The sequence below is a fragment of the Aptenodytes forsteri genome, unplaced genomic scaffold (genome assembly GCF_000699145.1).
Source record: "Aptenodytes forsteri isolate BGI_AS27 unplaced genomic scaffold, ASM69914v1 Scaffold94, whole genome shotgun sequence".
Lineage (NCBI taxonomy): Eukaryota > Metazoa > Chordata > Aves > Sphenisciformes > Spheniscidae > Aptenodytes > Aptenodytes forsteri.
This window is the reverse complement of record NW_008795017.1, coordinates 5,896,645-5,901,257: the sequence shown is the minus strand read 5'-3', so window position 1 is coordinate 5,901,257 and position 4,613 is coordinate 5,896,645.

Here is a 4,613-nt window from a genome sequence, read left to right as displayed (position 1 = left end):
CTGTGATTCTGTGATTCTATGATTCTATGCACCCTTGCTCCATAAATCTATCTAAACCCCTTGTTGACTCTGTGATGCAGTCTACCTCCACAAACCCCTGTGGTCTCCAATTCCAGCAGCGCACAACCTGTTGCATATAAACAATTTTCTTTTATCTGCTTTAAACTCATATCCTACTTGTTTCAACAAGTGCCCCCTTCTAATAATGTTGCTGACTTTGGTGAATAACAGTTCAACATTCAGCTTATTCATCACCTTCATGGTTTTGTAAAGCTCACTCAGATTTTCTCCTCAGCTTTTTCATGTCAGAAATGACAGCCCCCATCTCTTGTAAGGCAGCTGCTTCATCCCCTTGATGTTTTAGATGCAGGGATAACTTCTTTAACTCCGTGAGGTCCTGCTGAGATGTGGAGACCTGAACTGTACCACCAGTCAAGGTATGGCTATACATACCAAGGTTTCACAGAAAAGCAAAATAATGCCATCTGCCTTGTTCTCAAAACCTTTCTGGATGGTACTAAGCTTTTTGTTGATTTTTTTTTGCTGCTACCTCCCACGGAGCCATTGATTTCAGAGGGGTAGCAACAGTGACTCTGAGATCTCTTTCCTGAGATATAAGTGCCACTACTGAGCTCAGCATTAGGTATACAAGGTTTCGATTATTTTTTATTACGTTCATTGCCTTACCTTTACCTACACTGAAGCTTATCTACCACTTTTCTGTTCTTTCATTTATTTGAGGTCCAATCGACTTGCAGCCAAGTTTCACTTCAGAAGTGTTTGGAAAGCTGGCCGTGTTCCTCACTGACCTCTCTGGCTCCTTGCTCTTCTGTGTTTCTGTTTTCCTGATGCCGCTGTTGCCTTTCCCCTCCCTGCTGACTAAATGGAAAAAGTTTACTTTCGTTTTCCCTTTTCCCTGCTCACCACCTTGCTATAAACATTGCTGAGCCAAGTTGGTGGTGCTTCATTCTTCATTTATAATATGCTTATGAGATCATTTATAATAGGCATATGATGTCTGTCCTCCTGGCTAATTACTTAAGACTACCTTCTTGCAAGATTTTAGGTCTTTCCCATCAGATTACACACAAACAGTTCAGGTAAAAACATAGGAAAAGAGTTGCCTTTTATGTCCAAGACAGATCTTTGTATTTAAAATCAGTGTAGAGAGTATGAATCTGTTTTGAAATTAACCTATGGTAAGTATTTTTCAGTTTCTTCACAAGGACCTTTATCATTTTGTCTTCTGAGTAACATGAAATAATGTTGAAGAGCAAATGTGCTAATTATGTGAAAAACACTCTTCTGGAGCCACTTCACATCTTTGAGCGCCCACTGTGCTTGCATGTAGCTATAGGGAAGAGATACAGATACAACAAGAAGCCGTATGACCATTCAAAAACTTTTTGATCCACCCAAAGTGGAAAAAGAGGAAAAAAACCTGACAATTAATCAACCTGTAACATTAAAAATATAAAGTGCACAGTCCTGTAATGTAGATAAACAGCTGTCTGAGACACAAGGCAGGAATTACTTAAGTTGAAGGCCCATAAAATGCATAGGTACATAAAATACACACAAATAGAATATAGGTGTTTTCATGCAGAATAAACTTTAAAGGACACCAATAAAGGGCCTTCCAGCAAAGATAAAGGTCTGCGGATAAGATCATAAGAACACAGAAGTTAGTATCGTGTCAGGCCAAAAGACCCTCCTCTTCTGCCCGTGACAGCGGCCAGTGCCAGAAGTTTGGAGAAGAGTATGGAAAGGATGCAGAAGGATCCTTCTCCCAACATCTTGTCCCACATTCTAGGAGTCATCTGTTCAAATGCTTCTTGAGCTGGAGATCACGTACATGCCATTAAGGGCCCATGGTGGACTTCTTTCAAATATGCCTAATCTGTGTCTATATTTATATTGTGTGTTTCATATGTGTTTCATAACTTGATTGCATGTGGGTTTTAACTTTCTATCTGGTAATTTCAAAGGCACCCCTTGGATTCGTGCATCCCGAGGAGGGATGAGTCACTGCAAGTACAAGTTCCTTGACAGAATCCCATTTATGGTGCTGCAGACACAATGAGGGAGATCATTTCCAGCTGGGAGTGGAGCAAGAAGTAATACATTTATCAAATGCTAAAAACTACATCTGCCATTGCGTGACTTGCCTGGTTATCCTTAGACCACTTCTGGTCCTCACAGATGATGTGATAACAGCTCCTCCTTTAACCTTATTTATGTTACTGGTTCATGTCAGTAATTTGCTTTCCCTAGCAAGATACTGTTTGACTGGAACTGCCAACTAGCCACACTGGAGAAAGCAATCTCTTTATCTAAATAAATAAAAATACATTATTTAGATAAATAATATATCATTGTTTTAAAGTTTTGCTTTCCTAGCAACTAGGGAGCACAACAGCATTATCCATGTTTATCCAGTTGGATTCTTCCATGCTAGTTGTGTACCTATATACCATCCAGTGCACCATTACTACTATTATTCAACCGTTTTTGAAAAATGTATGTTGAAAAGGTTTTTTGGTGCAGTTTTGCAGAACTGAAACATTTTGAGTACTGGGACTCCGTCGTCCCACTGTAGGATGACTTCCATAGGAAAGAAAGGGAAGGAATCAGACCTCCTACTGCTTTCAAAGAACATCATCCTTTTTTGAGCCTCTTCTAGAAAGCTCCAGGACAGAAAATCTCATTACAGTTCTTGCTTGCAACATTCCTTGTAGATTCAAAGCTAGTGCATAAAAATGAACATTTGTGTTTTCTTGTAGGTCTCACAATAGAGCATGTTAGCTAGAACAGTTTGGGAAGCAAAATGTGAATGTCTTTCTTGCTGCTGCTAGGACTTGCACATCTGTAGGGTGCACATCCCAGTCTGGGTTTACTTTGTGGGACTTTACTGTAATGCAGAGAGTGTCATCTGAAAACATGCTTAGTTGAGGCAAAAAATAGAGACAGCTTTTATAATTGCCATTTTCTAAGAAAGCATAGATAAAATTATAGAGAACAGTTAAGTCTTGAGTAAGCTTGAGTGTTAGGTTCTCTGCATGTTTTGTTCTTTGAAACAGAACTCTTCCCTTTCAAAGAAAAACAGTTCAAAAATGGTAATGTTTTAGTTTACTGAGTCATTGAGCAACACTCTTCTGACACGCTCTTGGAGTGTTTGTGTATCAGATGTGAGTCTTGTGTTGAGAGAAATCGGTAACTCATTGGTACTGATTTTGGAAATGAAGTATTTTGAACCTAATTTTCCTATCCAGCTGCAGCACTAGGCAACGAGCTCAGCCAGCCTCAGTGGATCTTTTGCAATGCCCAAACTTTGAGAAGATCAGGGAAGTTTCTGAGACAAGGTGAGCTAAGTGATGATTTGTCACCTGCAATAAGATAGCTATGCCAAGCTAAATGCAGAGATTGTGAGCTTGGTGGTATACATAAATGTATATACACACACACACACGTATCTACTCAGACACAACACAGAGTATTTCTTGAGATGCACAATTTGAAGTGTTGTGATTGCCTTTAAGATCTTGTGCTTACCACAAGTATTCTTAGTAACTGTACTCCCTATATCTGCATTGGCTCAACTTGACATGAACAAAAGATAGGAATGAGGTGAGAAAGGAATTTTAATTGGGGCCAGAGAAGATATGAAATGGGACAGAGTTCCTAACATGAAGCAGAAGGGATGTATGGAGCGAGAGGGAAACAGCGTACCAGACTTAGCCAAATTAATTGAAACACTGAAACAACCAAGGAGTAACTTCAATGTCAGGTTTCAGTCTAAACTTGCATTGTCTTGTCTTCCTCCTTTCGCAATCCCATTTTCAAGTTTGTGATCAAAAAACCCTTTACTTTATTAAAAGATCCTGCTTTCATCCTTAAACGTGTGTCTTATGTAAACCTCAAGGAACTGGAAGGGCACGTTCCTCCCATGGTAACTCGCTGAAATAGTCTCTGCTAACAAGCTCTGAGACAATTTTGGAAAGCCTCAGGAACTGAGAGGTTTCCCATCATGCTGCAGCAATACATTTGTGAGGTGGCATTACCGGGGCTAGACATAGCAAGAAGCCTCCATCCTGCCCTACTGGCATGAATCCATTCCAGCGAGAAACAGCTGAGAGAGATAACAATAAATACTGGCTGAAGGGGAAAACCTGAAGCCCTGTTATTCACTGATCCAGACATTACTGAGCCGGTAGATCATCTCTGGGAAAGTGAAGGAAAGGTGATAGGATTTAAGGATAGCAAATGACAGTACTAATTAACATAAAGGAAACACTTTTTATTCACAAGCAGGTTCTGTTTCCCATTAAAATTTGCAAACAGGATGAAGCTAATTCTCCTACCCCTTTTTAAAGGGAAAAAAAAAAGAAGTCAACATGAGGGCAAGAAGTGGGTCGGAGCGGACGGCGGGAGAAGCGAAAGAGCGAGCGAGCGCCCGCGGCTCGATGCCAAGTTTCACTTCTGCGAGAAAGGAAAACGAAACCGAGCGCTTCCCCTCGCCCCGGCGCGGCGGGGCGGGTCGGGACGAGACGGGACGGGACGGGACGGGACGGGAGGGGGCCACCGCGCTCTTAAAGCGCGGAGCGCCGGGCGCC